At 38.9% G+C, this 16,680-nt stretch overlaps 1 long non-coding RNA gene across 1 annotated transcript in view; it reads right to left on the reverse strand.

Moving 5' to 3' along the window:
• Window positions 1-489: 489 nt before the first annotated feature.
• Window positions 490-16,680, reverse strand: part of LOC140183397 (uncharacterized) — a 128,480-nt gene continuing 112,289 nt past the window's right edge. The window contains exons 2-3 of the long non-coding RNA XR_011879407.1: window positions 16,497-16,570; window positions 490-662 (exon numbers count right to left, since the gene is read on the reverse strand). This is a non-coding gene — a long non-coding RNA (uncharacterized lncRNA). The remainder of the gene's footprint in view (window positions 663-16,496; window positions 16,571-16,680) is intronic.

The raw sequence follows: 16,680 nt of genomic DNA on the forward strand, positions 1-16,680 counted from the left end.
AAAAAAAAAAAAAAAAAAATCTGGAAAAAAACTGTGAAAAAACCGGAGGAGCTTGCCAAAGATGAGGCCATTACGGCTCGCCTTTAGGTGTCCTCCTCGGGATAGCGTCATTTAAAGAACGAGGGTCAGCAGAACGTAAAAAAAAAAAAAAAAAAAAAAAAAAAAAAAAACTGGAAAAAAACCGGAGGAGCTTGCCAAAGATGAGGCCATTACGGCTCGCCTTTAGGTGTCCTCCTCGGGATAGCGTCATTTAAAGAACGAGGGTCAGCAGAACGTAAAAAAAAAAAAAAAAAAAAAAAAAAAAAAAAAAAAATCTGGAAAAAAACTGTGAAAAAAACCGGAGGAGCTTGCCAAAGATGAGGCCATTACGGCTCGCCTTTAGGTGTCCTCCTCGGGATAGCGTCATTTAAAGAACGAGGGTCAGCAGAACGTAAAAAAAAAAAAAAAAAAAAAAAAAAAAATCTGGAAAAAAACTGTGAAAAAAACCGGAGGAGCTTGCCAAAGATGAGGCCATTACGGCTCGCCTTTAGGTGTCCTCCTCGGATAGCGTCATTTAAAGAACGAGGGTCAGCAGAACGTAAAAAAAAAAAAAAAAAAAAAAAAAAAAAAAAAAAAAAAAAAAAAAAAAAAAAAAAAAAAAAAAAAAAAAAAAAAAAAAAAATCTGGAAAAAAACTGTGAAAAAAACCGGAGGAGCTTGCCAAAGATGAGGCCATTACGGCTCGCCTTTAGGTGTCCTCCTCGGGATAGCGTCATTTAAAGAACGAGGGTCAGCAGAACGTAAAAAAAAAAAAAAAAAAAAAAAAAAAAAAAAAAAAAAAAAAAAAAAAAAAAATCTGGAAAAAAAACTGTGAAAAAAAACCGGAGGAGCTTGCCAAAGATGAGGCCATTACGGCTCGCCTTTAGGTGTCCTCCTCGGGATAGCGTCATTTAAAGAACGAGGGTCAGCAGAACGTAAAAAAAAAAAAAAAAAAAAAAAAAAAAAAAAAAATCTGGAAAAAAACTGTGAAAAAAACCGGAGGAGCTTGCCAAAGATGAGGCCATTACGGCTCGCCTTTAGGTGTCCTCCTCGGGATAGCGTCATTTAAAGAACGAGGGTCAGCAGAACGTAAAAAAAAAAAAAAAAAAAAAAAAAAAAAAAAAAATCTGGAAAAAAACTGTGAAAAAAACCGGAGGAGCTTGCCAAAGATGAGGCCATTACGGCTCGCCTTTAGGTGTCCTCCTCGGGATAGCGTCATTTAAAGAACGAGGGTCAGCAGAACGTAAAAAAAAAAAAAAAAAAAAAAAAAAAAAAAAAAATCTGGAAAAAAACTGTGAAAAAAACCGGAGGAGCTTGCCAAAGATGAGGCCATTACGGCTCGCCTTTAGGTGTCCTCCTCGGGATAGCGTCATTTAAAGAACGAGGGTCAGCAGAACGTAAAAAAAAAAAAAAAAAAAAAAAAAAAAAAAAAAAATCTGGAAAAAAACTGTGAAAAAAACCGGAGGAGCTTGCCAAAGATGAGGCCATTACGGCTCGCCTTTAGGTGTCCTCCTCGGGATAGCGTCATTTAAAGAACGAGGGTCAGCAGAACGTAAAAAAAAAAAAAAAAAAAAAAAAAAAAAAAAAAAAAAAAAACTGTGAAAAAAACCGGAGGAGCTTGCCAAAGATGAGGCCATTACGGCTCGCCTTTAGGTGTCCTCCTCGGGATAGCGTCATTTAAAGAACGAGGGTCAGCAGAACGTAAAAAAAAAAAAAAAAAAAAAAAAAAAAAAAAAAAAAAATCTGGAAAAAAACTGTGAAAAAAACCGGAGGAGCTTGCCAAAGATGAGGCCATTACGGCTCGCCTTTAGGTGTCCTCCTCGGGATAGCGTCATTTAAAGAACGAGGGTCAGCAGAACGTAAAAAAAAAAAAAAAAAAAAAAAAATCTGGAAAAAAACTGTGAAAAAAACCGGAGGAGCTTGCCAAAGATGAGGCCATTACGGCTCGCCTTTAGGTGTCCTCCTCGGGATAGCGTCATTTAAAGAACGAGGGTCAGCAGAACGTAAAAAAAAAAAAAAAAAAAAAAAAAAAAATCTGGAAAAAAACTGTGAAAAAAACCGGAGGAGCTTGCCAAAGATGAGGCCATTACGGCTCGCCTTTAGGTGTCCTCCTCGGGATAGCGTCATTTAAAGAACGAGGGTCAGCAGAACGTAAAAAAAAAAAAAAAAAAAAAAAAAAAAAAAAACTGTGAAAAAAACCGGAGGAGCTTGCCAAAGATGAGGCATTACGGCTCCCTTTAGGTGTCCTCCTCGGATAGCGTCATTTAAAGAACGAGGTCAGCAGAACGTAAAAAAAAAAAAAAAAAAAAAAAAAAAAACGAAAAAAACTGTGAAAAAAACCGGAGGAGCTTGCCAAAGATGAGGCCATTACGGCTCGCCTTTAGGTGTCCTCCTCGGGATAGCGTCATTTAAAGAACGAGGGTCAGCAGAACGTAAAAAAAAAAAAAAAAAAAAAAAAAATCTGGAAAAAAACTGTGAAAAAAACCGGAGGAGCTTGCCAAAGATGAGGCCATTACGGCTCGCCTTTAGGTGTCCTCCTCGGGATAGCGTCATTTAAAGAACGAGGGTCAGCAGAACGTAAAAAAAAAAAAAAAAAAAAAAAAAAAAAAAAAAACTGTGAAAAAAACCGGAGGAGCTTGCCAAAGATGAGGCCATTACGGCTCGCCTTTAGGTGTCCTCCTCGGATAGCGTCATTTAAAGAACGAGGTCAGCAGAACTAAAAAAAAAAAAAAAAAAAAAAAAAACGGAAAAAAACTGTGAAAAAAACCGGAGGAGCTTGCCAAAGATGAGGCCATTACGGCTCGCCTTTAGGTGTCCTCCTCGGGATAGCGTCATTTAAAGAACGAGGGTCAGCAGAACGTAAAAAAAAAAAAAAAAAAAAAAAAAAAAAATCTGGAAAAAACTGTGAAAAAAACCGGAGGAGCTTGCCAAAGATGAGGCCATTACGGCTCGCCTTTAGGTGTCCTCCTCGGGATAGCGTCATTTAAAGAACGAGGTCAGCAGAACGTAAAAAAAAAAAAAAAAAAAAAAAAAAAAAAACTGAAAAAAACTGTGAAAAAAACCGGAGGAGCTTGCCAAAGATGAGGCCATTACGGCTCGCCTTTAGGTGTCCTCCTCGGGATACGTCATTTAAAGAACGAGGTCAGCAGAAGTAAAAAAAAAAAAAAAAAAAAAAAAAAAAAAACTGTGAAAAAAACCGGAGGAGCTTGCCAAAGATGAGGCCATTACGGCTCGCCTTTAGGTGTCCTCCTCGGGATAGCGTCATTTAAAGAACGAGGGTCAGCAGAACGTAAAAAAAAAAAAAAAAAAAAAAAAAAAACTGGAAAAAAACTGTGAAAAAAACCGGAGGAGCTTGCCAAAGATGAGGCCATTACGGCTCCCTTTAGGTGTCCTCCTCGGGATAGCGTCATTTAAAGAACGAGGTCAGCAGAACGTAAAAAAAAAAAAAAAAAAAAAAATCTGGAAAAAACTGTGAAAAAAACCGGAGGAGCTTGCCAAAGATGAGGCCATTACGGCTCGCTTGATGACAAGTCATCCTAGCCCATTTTAGCTAGTCTTTTTCTTTTGTTTTCATTAGAATTATGCACTTTCTTAAGCTACAAGCAAGCTAATTGAGTAGATTTTCATGTTTCCCTTGATTGAACCAACCATATGTGAATTCATGCCATTTCATGAGGTTTTGAACTATATTTGTTGCATATTGTGGAAGATTGAATACCTCATGATTTTGAGCAAAACTTTGATTAGTTTGGTTGATCAATGATAGGTGAAGAAGGCTTGGAGAAAGGTTGAAGCAAAGAGGAATGGCTAGGAGTGAAGAGAGGACAATGGAATAAGTGAAAATTGAACCGGGTTGCATGAAGTTAGCCCCAACGTTAGCCCCCTAACTTGGAGGCTAACGTTGGGCATATGAATCACTCTTTGGAAGTAGCCAACGTTAGCTCCAACGTTAGCCCCCTAACTTGGAGGCTAACGTTGGAACTTGAGAGTTTCTCCCTGGGCTACCAACGTTTGCGCCAACGTTAGCCCCCTAACTTGGAGGCTAACGTTGGCACTTAAATCACAATGGGGGAGTAGGCAACGTTTGCGCCAACGTTAGCCCCCTAACGTGGAGGCTAACGTTGGCACCAATCACACCAAGCAAGGCCAACGTTAGGGTCAAAGTTAGACCCCTAACGTTGGCGCCAACGTCTAAACCAGAAGAATGTGGTTTGCTGATATGAAAAGTTAGGGTCAAAGTTAGACCCCTAACTTTGACCCTAACGTTGAAGACCAACGTTGGCTAACTCCATTTCCGGTTCAATTGGTTCACTTCGGTTCTTCTTCAATCTTCAAGAGCAATCAACCAAGGCCTCTTTCAACCCAATTCCACCAAGAACAAAGGCCCAACTCAAGGCTTGAAGATCATTTTGGAAAGTGTATAAATAGGATAGAATTCAATTTGTTTAGGGAGCTTTTTCGGGAGAGTTTTCTTTTAGAGCTTTCCTTTTAGAATTTTCATAATAGTTTTCGAAGAGCTTTTGAACTGAGTGAACTTTAATTTCTTGCTTTCATTGCTTTCAATTTCATTTGACTTTTGTCTTGGATCTTGGATTGGAGAATTGAAGAAATTCTGTTTCAATCTCAATCTTGGATCTCTCTGTTTCCTTTACTGTTAATTGAATTAGCATTTCTGTTTCTGTTACTTGATCTTCATCTCTTTTCTTTGCAATTTACAATTTCCTTGCTATTGTTCTTGTGGATCTAGGAAGGCATTGAGATCTAGACTTGGTTTTCTAGTCTCTGGGTCCTGAGATCTAAATTCTCATTTCAATTCTCTGTTTAATGCTTTCATTGTTCATTTACTTTGCTGTTATAAGATCCGGTTCAATCCCAACTCCCTTTTCCTCTTCTGTTTGATGCAATTTAGTTTTCCTTGTTTAAATTCTGCAAATCCTCATCCCAATCCCCTTTACATTTCAAGCAATTTACATTTCTTGCACTTTAAGATTCTGCAATTTACATTTCTTGCACTTTAAGTTTCTGTCATTTAATTTCTTGTCCTTTAAGTTTCAGCAATTTACTTTCCCGCTCTCTTTAATTTCATGCAATTTACATTCTGCAAATCACAAATCACCCAACCAACACTTGATTCGCTTGACTAAATCAACCACTAAACTAAAATTGCTCAATCCTTCAATCCCTGTGGGATCGACCTCACTTCCGTGAGTTTTTATTACTTGATACGACCCGGTACACTTGCCGGTTAGTTTTGGGTGTTTTGGTAGAAATTCGTTTCTCATCAAAATATCTCATCAAGTTTTTGGCGCCGTTGCCGGGGATTGATTAGATTGACAATGATTAAGTGAGGTGGTAATCTAGATCAAGCACTTTTTCTTTATTTTTCTTTAACTTTTGATTAACCCACTAACTGTTTGAATTTTTGCTTAAGCTAACTAAAACTTCATTCTAGCAGTAGATTGAAGTATCACTGGTTTGTGTGCTCTTATGTTCTGCTTGTATGTCAGGTACACAAAGAGCCATACCCAATTTTCATGAACAAGACGAAAGAACTCTCAGGAGGTTAAGAAGAGCCGAAAGAGGGAAAAGTATTGTTGGAGAAGAAGAATCTGAGGAAGAATACCACGAGATGGAAGGAGATACATCTAATCCAGGAGAAGGAGTTAATAATCCACCACAACAGAGGAGAGTATTGGCTTCCTATACTTTTGCAAATGCTAGACATTGTGGAAGCAGCATTCTCACCCCTAATGTCAATGCAAATAACTTTGAACTGAAGCCACAACTCATCACATTGGTCCAGAATAACTGCTCATTTGGAGGAGGACCATTGGAGGATCCAAATCAACATCTATCTACCTTCTTGAGGATCTGTGACACTGTCAAATCCAATGGTGTGAATCCTGAGACTTACAAGCTTCTGCTGTTCCCGTTCTCATTAAGGGATAAGGCTGCACAATGGCTTGAAACTTTTCCCCAAGCAAGTATCACTAGTTGGGATGACTTGGTGGCTAAATTTCTAGCCAAATTCTATCCACCCCAGAGAGTCATCAGGCTGAAAACTGAGGTGCAGACATTCACACAATTAGATGCTGAATCCTTGTATGAAGCATGGGAGAGGTACAAAGCCTTAATCAGAAAGTGCCCTCCAGAGATGTTCAATGAATGGGATGTGCTGCAAAATTTCTATGAAGGCCTGACATTGAAATCTCAGGAGGCATTAGATCATTCTGCTGGAGGTTCACTACAACTAATGAAAACTGCTGAGGAAGCTCAGAATCTTGTGGACATGGTGGCCAACAATCAATATTTCTTTGCTCATCAAAGAAGCCGCCAACCATCACAAAGAAGAGGAGTAATGGAACTAGACGGAGTGGATTCAATCCTAGCTCAAAACAAGATGATGCAGCAGCAATTTCAACAACAATTTGAGCAAATGGCTAAGAGGATTGACAGTCTCCAAGTTGCAGCAGTCAACACTAGCCAGCCATCAACCACATGGGGTCAGAGTGAAGAGACTCAAGAGGAGCAACAACAAGAACAAGTCCAGTACATGCACAACCAAAATTCTGGGCCAAATGAAGTATATGGTGACACTTACAACCCTTCTTGGAAGAACCACCCAAACCTTAGGTGGGGAGACAATCACAACCAAAATCAACAACCATGGCAGAGAAACTCAAACCAAAACACTTTAAGAAACAACCAAAACCACAACCAGCAGCAAACCAACCAAAACCCCTACAGAAAACCTCAAAACAACTACTCCAACCCCAACCATTACCAATCTAATAACCAACCCACCAACCAAAATGCCTACCATCCACCATCCACATTTCACAACCCACCACAAGCATCACCTGAATCTCAAAGACTCACCAACTTGGAAACCTTGATAGACAAAATGTGGAAACACCAAGAAATGACAACCAAGAACCATGAAGCCTCCATGAAGAGCCTAGAGAGGCAAATTGGGCAAATCTCCAAACAGATTTCTGTTGAGAAATCTTCAAGCTCACTGCCAAGTGACACAATCCCAAATCCTAAGGAAGAATGCAAGGCAATACAATTGAGGAGTGGAAAAGTCTTGGTGAAAAATGAAGAAGCAACCAAGAAGCCAAAGGAAAGTGACAAGAAACAAGCTGAAGAAGAGAAAGTCAATGACAAGAAGGAGGCAGCAAGCAAGCCAACTCAGAATCAAGTTCAAGAAAAAGAAGATCAGCCACAAAAATCAAGAAAGGGAAAGGAAGTAATTGAAGGACCAACTAAGGACCAAAGGCAGGGAAATAACTTCACTCCTCCCTTGCCATACCCTCAGAGGTTCAACAAAGAGATTAATGACAAGCATTTTCACAAATTCCTTGAGATTTTTAAGAAGCTGGAAATCAACATTCCCTTGGCCGAAGCACTTGAGCAAATGCCTCTATATTCCAAGTTTCTGAAGGATCTTATCAACAAGAAAAGAAGTTGGCTTGAAAGGGAAACCATATTACTCACAGAGGAATGCAGTGCTGTAATCCAACGGGGTATTCCACCAAAACTTAAGGATCCGGGAAGCTTTGTAGTCTCATGCACTATTGGCAAGATAATTCTCAACAAGGCCCTCTGTGACCTGGGTGCCAGCATCAACTTAATGCCTCTCTCAATGATGAGAAAACTTGCCATAGAAGAACTTAAACCCACCAGGATGTCGCTAGTCATGGCTGACAGATCAATCAAGACACCTAATGGAATTGTGGAGAATCTGTTAGTAAAGATTGGGGAGTTTATCTTCCCAGCAGATTTTGTAATTTTGGATACCGAAGAAGAAGGAAACGACTCAATCATTCTGGGAAGGCCATTTCTACACACAGCAAGGGCCATCATTGATGTTGAAAAAGGAGAAATGACCTTCAGGGTCCATAATGAACAAATGATTATAAATGTGTTCAAATCAATGCAAAACGCTCCTGAGCAAGAAGATTATGTGAGAGTGGATATGATAGATAGTTTGGTGGAAGAAACTTTGGAAGAAAAGTTTCAAGAGCAAGAAGGAAATCAAGAAACAACAGAGGAACAAGTGGCTGAGACCTTTACTGAGCAATATGAAAGGCAAGATAAGAAAGAAGATGTACGAAGACAAGAATTGAAACCTTTACCCACCCATCTCAAATATGCATTCCTTGGCACATCGGAGAGCCTCCCAGTAATCATTAATTCATCCCTGTCAAAGAAGGAAGAAGGAGAACTTCTTGATGTACTCAAAGCTCACAAAGATGCTTTAGGATGGACCATTGATGATCTGAAGGGAATCAGCCCTGCAGTATGTATGCATAAGATCCTCTTGGAAGATAATTCCAAACCAGTGGTTCAACCACAAAGAAGGCTAAATCCTACAATGAAGGAAGTTGTCCAGAAGGAAGTAATGAAGTTGTGGAATGCAGGGATAATATTCCCAATATCTGACAGCCCATGGGTAAGCCCAGTTCAAGTTGTACCAAAGAAGGGAGGAATGACAGTCATCACTAATGAGAAGAATGAGTTGATCCCTACTAGAACAGTGACTGGGTGGAGAATGTGCATAGACTATAGAAGATTGAATGATGCCACCAGGAAGGATCATTTCCCTCTCCCATTCATTGATCAGATGCTGGAAAGGTTAGCCGGCCATGCCTATTACTGTTTCTTGGACGGATATTCTGGGTATAATCAAATCGTGGTAGACCCCAAGGACCAAGAGAAAACTGCCTTCACATGTCCATTTGGAGTTTTTGCGTATAGGCGGATGCCTTTTGGGCTCTGCAACGCCCCTGCCACATTTCAAAGGTGTATGCTCTCCATTTTTTCTGATATGGTCGAAAAATTTTTAGAAGTCTTCATGGATGACTTCTCTGTTTTTGGTGATAATTTCAATGCTTGCCTAAACCATTTAACTCTTGTCTTGAAACGGTGCCAAGAAACTAATTTGGTTTTAAACTGGGAGAAATGCCATTTTATGGTACCCGAAGGAATTGTTCTTGGCCATAAAGTCTCAAGAAAAGGGATAGAGGTTGATAAGGCAAAAGTTGAGATTATAGAAAAACTCCCTCCACCAATTAATGTGAAATCTGTTAGAAGTTTCTTGGGGCATGCCGGATTTTACAGAAGGTTTATCAAGGACTTTTCAAAAATAGCCAAACCTTTAAGTAATCTGTTAATGCTTGATAACCCTTTTGTTTTTGATGAAAACTGTCAGCATGCATTTGAAACTTTAAAAAATAAACTCACAACAGCACCAATAATCACACCCCCAGATTGGGGATTACCTTTTGAACTCATGTGTGATGCAAGTGACATTGCAATTGGTGCTGTACTTGGGCAAAAGAAGGGGAATTTGCATCATGTCATATATTACGCAAGTAAAGTGTTGAATGAGGCCCAAAGAAATTACACTACAACAGAAAAAGAGTTGCTAGCTGTAGTCTATGCATTTGATAAGTTTAGATCATATCTGATAGGATCGAAGGTTGTAGTTTATACTGATCATGCTGCACTTAAGTATTTGATGTCAAAACAGGATGCTAAACCAAGACTCATCAGGTGGATACTGCTTCTACAAGAATTTGACATTGAAATAAGAGATAGGAAGGGCACTGAAAACCAGGTCGCTGATCATCTGTCAAGACTACCACATGAAACAAATCAAAAAGCATCCCAGCCAATAAATGAAAGCTTCCCAGATGAGCACCTTCTGCAGATCCATCAAGCACCTTGGTTTGCTGACATAGCAAATTACAAAGTGGGAAGGAAGATACCGCAAGAATTCTCTAAGCAACAAGTGAAGAAGTTGATTAAAGAAGCAAGGAAATTTTTATGGGATGAACCCTTCTTATTCAAGAGATGCTCTGATGGAGTGATCAGGAGGTGTATTCCTGAAAGTGAAGTGAGGGACATCTTGTGGCATTGTCATGGTTCAGCTTATGGTGGACACTTTGGCCCAGAAAAAACAGCCGCAAAAATACTACAGAGTGGCTTCTATTGGCCAACTATTTTCAAGGATGCCAGAAGATATGTACACCAATGTAATGAATGCCAGAAAGCAGGAGGATTAACAAGAAGGAATGAGATGCCTCAAAATTTTATCTTGGAATTAGAATTGTTCGATCTGTGGGGAATTGATTTCATGGGGCCTTTTCCTCCTTCCTATTCTTTTAGATACATCCTGGTAGCAGTGGAATATGTCTCAAAATGGGTAGAAGCTATAGCCACAACCACCTGTGATGCACAGATCGTCCTCCAATTCCTCAAAAAGCACATCTTCACTAGGTTTGGAGTGCCCAAAAGTCTTATTAGTGATGGTGGTAGTCACTTTTGCAACAAACAAATGGAGAAACTCCTTCACAAATATGGAGTAATTCACAAAGTAGCCACACCCTACCACCCTCAGACTAACGGCCAAGCTGAACTTGCAAATAGAGAATTAAAGAAGATCCTAGAGAAAACAGTGGGAATCACAAGAAAGGATTGGGCTAGAAAGCTAGAGGATGCACTGTGGGCATATAGGACAGCTTTTAAAACTCCTATTGGCAAGTCACCCTTTCAGCTATTGTATGGCAAATCCTGCCACCTCCCTGTAGAGCTTGAACATAGAGCTTTTTGGGCCACTAAACTCCTCAACCTTGACCCCCAAGCTGCAGGAGAAAAAAGGTTGTTACAACTAAATGAACTGGATGAATTCAGACTGGAAGCTTATGAAAATGCGAAGATATACAAGGAGAAAGCTAAGAAGTGGCATGACAAGAAGATCACAAAGAAGGAATTCAAGCCTGGACAACAAGTACTCCTGTATAATTCAAGGCTTAAAATCTTCCCTGGCAAACTGAAGTCTAAGTGGACTGGCCCATACTTGGTGACAAAGATTTTTCCCTATGGGAATATTGAACTGCTAGATGAGGCAACAAAGAATCAATTCACTGTGAATGGGCACAGAGCAAAGTTGTACTTAGGAGGACAATGGGTTAAGGAAAAAGAGGTTCAACACCTACAGCCCTCTTAAAAAGAATTGAAAGATGTCAAGCTAGTGACAATAAAAGAGCGCTTGTTGGGAGGCAACCCAACCGGAGGTACTTTTCTTTCATAGTTAGTTCAATAAAAAGGTTAAATGAGTAGTATGTATTGCAAGGAGCTAAGTTTGGTGTTTCACACCAAAACATATTAAGGGAGAATGAAGGATTCTAAGTTTGGTGTTCCACCAAAATCTTACTTAAAAGCACATTCTCACTTTCTATATAAAGAGCTACCAGCTCCAAGCAATCTGACAAATCATTTAAGCATTGTCTGTTTCTAGTTTTCAATTTTATTACCTTTAGCGAAGATTTAAGCTTTCACATATGGTTATGGATAAGAAACATGGCAAGAGACTGAGTTTGGTGTTCACACACCAAAGTAAGTTCAAACGCCTACAAGAAAGTCTTGCACACTAACAAATCACATAAGGGCTTGAGAAACAAGCAACTTCCATTAACACTGCAGAAAATCAATCACTCTTATGGGAGGACTACTCACCATTAGCTGAGATGAAAGAAGAAGGAGCCACCAAGAGGTTGTATTGTCATTTAACTCCATCAGTATTGAATTGCTCAAATTTGGAAGTATGAATATGCCCATTTTAACAGAAACTGTTAGTGTAGTATGCATCAATTATGTTTTTGTAGGCTGGTTTTTTATGTGTTGGCTTGTGTGTTCATTTTCACTTAACAAGAAGTATGTGTTGTCCCCTGCATCTTTAAATTTAATAAAAGAACAGTTTGAATGTGAAGTGAAATGGTCTCTGTTAGTTAGAAGTGGAATAAAAGTAAGTGGTGGTGTGTGTGATTGCATTATAACTCACTTTAGTGAATAAAGAGCTAAGATATCTCCTTCTAAGTAGAGAGTGGCCTATTGTCTATGAATCTCAATTGAATAGAATTCCTTGGTTAGAAAGAAAAACAAAAAAAAGAAAGAAAGAACAAAGAAAGCTAAAAGGTGGCAAAACAAAAGAAAAACAAAAAGAAATAAAGCTGGACACCAATAGCTTGAACTCTGAAATATATGCCTGTGATGTTTTTGTACTAGGATCTGCTTGGATTAGTAAGCTCTTAGGAGTGCCTCAACACTTGGTGACTTGGGTTAACTAACCCGGGATCATCAGCTGAAAATCCACTATCAAGAGCAACCTAACTACAAAGCATTTAGTAGCCCAAAGAGGTGCTGGGCATCAATGTTTTAAGAAGGAATGTGAGCCAAGTGTCTATGGTGAATAATGTGTCAAGTATAAAAAGAAAATGAACTTGCTACACATGACACTCAAATAAAGCTTTTGAATAAAGTAATAGCCAAGGATAAAGGAATAATGAGAGGTCATAGCAGTATGTCACTTGAAACTTGAAGGAAACTTTCTAGGCCTAGGAGTCAATAAGAAGTGAGCATTTGCATATCCACATAAAACCCCATGAACTATCAATAACACTTTGCTAGCATGAACTTCCTCTTCCATTTCATTCTTTCTTCTTAATAAATTCATTTCTTGCTTGGGGACAAGCAAGCTTTAAGTTTGGTGTTGTGATGACAAGTCATCCTAGCCCATTTTAGCTAGTCTTTTTCTTTTGTTTTCATTAGAATTATGCACTTTCTTAAGCTACAAGCAAGCTAATTGAGTAGATTTTCATGTTTCCCTTGATTGAACCAACCATATGTGAATTCATGCCATTTCATGAGGTTTTGAACTATATTTGTTGCATATTGTGGAAGATTGAATACCTCATGATTTTGAGCAAAACTTTGATTAGTTTGGTTGATCAATGATAGGTGAAGAAGGCTTGGAGAAAGGTTGAAGCAAAGAGGAATGGCTAGGAGTGAAGAGAGGACAATGGAATAAGTGAAAATTGAACCGGGTTGCATGAAGTTAGCCCCAACGTTAGCCCCCTAACTTGGAGGCTAACGTTGGGCATATGAATCACTCTTTGGAAGTAGCCAACGTTAGCTCCAACGTTAGCCCCCTAACTTGGAGGCTAACGTTGGAACTTGAGAGTTTCTCCCTGGGCTACCAACGTTTGCGCCAACGTTAGCCCCCTAACTTGGAGGCTAACGTTGGCACTTAAATCACAATGGGGGAGTAGGCAACGTTTGCGCCAACGTTAGCCCCCTAACGTGGAGGCTAACGTTGGCACCAATCACACCAAGCAAGGCCAACGTTAGGGTCAAAGTTAGACCCCTAACGTTGGCGCCAACGTCTAAACCAGAAGAATGTGGTTTGCTGATATGAAAAGTTAGGGTCAAAGTTAGACCCCTAACTTTGACCCTAACGTTGAAGACCAACGTTGGCTAACTCCATTTCCGGTTCAATTGGTTCACTTCGGTTCTTCTTCAATCTTCAAGAGCAATCAACCAAGGCCTCTTTCAACCCAATTCCACCAAGAACAAAGGCCCAACTCAAGGCTTGAAGATCATTTTGGAAAGTGTATAAATAGGATAGAATTCAATTTGTTTAGGGAGCTTTTTGGGAGAGTTTTCTTTTAGAGCTTTCCTTTTAGAATTTTCATAATAGTTTTCGAAGAGCTTTTGAACTGAGTGAACTTTAATTTCTTGCTTTCATTGCTTTCAATTTCATTTGACTTTTGTCTTGGATCTTGGATTGGAGAATTGAAGAAATTCTGTTTCAATCTCAATCTTGGATCTCTCTGTTTCTTTACTGTTAATTGAATTGCATTTCTGTTTCTGTTACTTGATCTTCATCTCTTTTCTTTGCAATTTACAATTTCCTTGCTATTGTTCTTGTGGATCTAGGAAGGCATTGAGATCTAGACTTGGTTTTCTAGTCTCTGGGTCCTGAGATCTAAATTCTCATTTCAATTCTCTGTTTAATGCTTTCATTGTTCATTTACTTTGCTGTTATAAGATCCGGTTCAATCCCAATCCCTTTTCCTCTTCTGTTTGATGCAATTTAGTTTTCCTTGTTTAAATTCTGCAAATCCTCATCCCAATCCCTTTACATTTCAAGCAATTTACATTTCTTGCACTTTAAGATTCTGCAATTTACATTTCTTGCACTTTAAGTTTCTGTCATTTAATTTCTTGTCCTTTAAGTTTCAGCAATTTACTTTCCCGCTCTCTTTAATTTCATGCAATTTACATTCTGCAAATCACAAATCACCCAACCAACACTTGATTCGCTTGACTAAATCAACCACTAAACTAAAATTGCTCAATCCTTCAATCCCTGTGGGATCGACCTCACTTCCGTGAGTTTTTATTACTTGATACGACCCGGTACACTTGCCGGTTAGTTTTGGGTGTTTTGGTAGAAATTCGTTTCTCATCAAAATATCTCATCAAGGTCATTAGAACGTCAAAAGAAAAAAAAAAAAAAAAAAAAAAAAAAAAAAAAATCTGGAAAAAACTGTGAAAAAAACCGGAGGAGCTTGCCAAGATGAGGCATTACGGCTCGCCTTTAGGTGTCCTCCTCGGGATAGCGTCATTTAAAGAACGAGGGTCAGCAGAACGTAAAAAAAAAAAAAAAAAAAAAAAAATCTGGAAAAAAACTGTGAAAAAACCGGAGGAGCTTGCCAAAGATGAGGCCATTACGGCTCGCCTTTAGGTGTCCTCCTCGGGATAGCGTCATTTAAAGAACGAGGGTCAGCAGAACGTAAAAAAAAAAAAAAAAAAAAAAAAAAAACTGGAAAAAAAACTGTGAAAAAAACCGGAGGAGCTTGCCAAAGATGAGGCCATTACGGCTCGCCTTTAGGTGTCCTCCTCGGGATAGCGTCATTTAAAGAACGAGGGTCAGCAGAACGTAAAAAAAAAAAAAAAAAAAAAAAAAAATCTGGAAAAAAACTGTGAAAAAACCGGAGGAGCTTGCCAAAGATGAGGCCATTACGGCTCGCCTTTAGGTGTCCTCCTCGGGATAGCGTCATTTAAAGAACGAGGGTCAGCAGAACGTAAAAAAAAAAAAAAAAAAAAAAAAAAAAAAAAAAAAAAATCTGGAAAAAAACTGTGAAAAAAACCGGAGGAGCTTGCCAAAGATGAGGCCATTAAGGCTCACCTTTAGGTGTCCTCCTCGGGATAGCGTCATTTAAAGAACGAGGGTCAGCAGAACGTAAAAAAAAAAAAAAAAAAAAAAATAAAAAAAAAATCTGGAAAAAAACTGTGAAAAAAACCGGAGGAGCTTGCCAAAGATGAGGCATTACGGCTCGCCTTTAGGTGTCCTCCTCGGGATAGCGTCATTTAAAGAACGAGGGTCAGCAGAACGTAAAAAAAAAAAAAAAAAAAAGAAAAAAAATCTGGAAAAAACTGTGAAAAAAACCGGAGGAGCTTGCCAAAGATGAGGCCATTACGGCTCGCCTTTAGGTGTCCTCCTCGGGATAGCGTCATTTAAAGAACGAGGGTCAGCAGAACGTAAAAAAAAAAAAAAAAAAAAAAAAAAAATCTGGAAAAAAACTGTGAAAAAAACCGGAGGAGCTTGCCAAAGATGAGGCCATTACGGCTCGCCTTTAGGTGTCCTCCTCGGGATAGCGTCATTTAAAGAACGAGGGTCAGCAGAACGTAAAAAAAAAAAAAAAAAAAAAAAAAAAAAAAATCTGGAAAAAAACTGTGAAAAAAACCGGAGGAGCTTGCCAAAGATGAGGCCATTACGGCTCGCCTTTAGGTGTCCTCCTCGGGATAGCGTCATTTAAAGAACGAGGGTCAGCAGAACGTAAAAAAAAAAAAAAAAAAAAAAAAAAAAATCTGGAAAAAAACTGTGAAAAAAACCGGAGGAGCTTGCCAAAGATGAGGCCATTACGGCTCGCCTTTAGGTGTCCTCCTCGGGATAGCGTCATTTAAAGAACGAGGGTCAGCAGAACGTAAAAAAAAAAAAAAAAAAAAAAAAAAATCTGGAAAAAAACTGTGAAAAAAACCGGAGGAGCTTGCCAAAGATGAGGCCATTACGGCTCGCCTTTAGGTGTCCTCCTCGGGATAGCGTCATTTAAAGAACGAGGGTCAGCAGAACGTAAAAAAAAAAAAAAAAAAAAAAAAAAAAAAAAAAAAAAAAAAAAATCTGGAAAAAAACTGTGAAAAAAAACCGGAGGAGCTTGCCAAAGATGAGGCCATTACGGCTCACCTTTAGGTGTCCTCCTCGGGATAGCGTCATTTAAAGAACGAGGGTCAGCAGAACGTAAAAAAAAAAAAAAAAAAAAAAAAAAAAAAAATCTGGAAAAAAAACTGTGAAAAAAAACCGGAGGAGCTTGCCAAAGATGAGGCCATTACGGCTCGCCTTTAGGTGTCCTCCTCGGGATAGCGTCATTTAAAGAACGAGGGTCAGCAGAACGTAAAAAAAAAAAAAAAAAAAAAAAAAAAAAAAAAAAAAAAAAAAAAAAAAAAAAAAAAAAATCTGGAAAAAAACTGTGAAAAAAACCGGAGGAGCTTGCCAAAGATGAGGCCATTACGGCTCGCCTTTAGGTGTCCTCCTCGGGATAGCGTCATTTAAAGAACGAGGGTCAGCAGAACGTAAAAAAAAAAAAAAAAAAAAAAAAAAAAAAAAAAAAAAAAAAAAAAAAAAAAAAAAAAAACAAAAAAAAAATCTGGAAAAAAACTGTGAAAAAAACCGGAGGAGCTTGCCAAAGATGAGGCATTACGGCTCGCCTTTAGGTGTCCTCCTCGGGATAGCGTCATTTAAAGAACGAGGGTCAGC

This window comes from Arachis hypogaea, unplaced genomic scaffold (assembly GCF_003086295.3).
Source record: "Arachis hypogaea cultivar Tifrunner unplaced genomic scaffold, arahy.Tifrunner.gnm2.J5K5 arahy.Tifrunner.gnm2.scaffold_30, whole genome shotgun sequence".
NCBI lineage: Eukaryota > Viridiplantae > Streptophyta > Magnoliopsida > Fabales > Fabaceae > Arachis > Arachis hypogaea.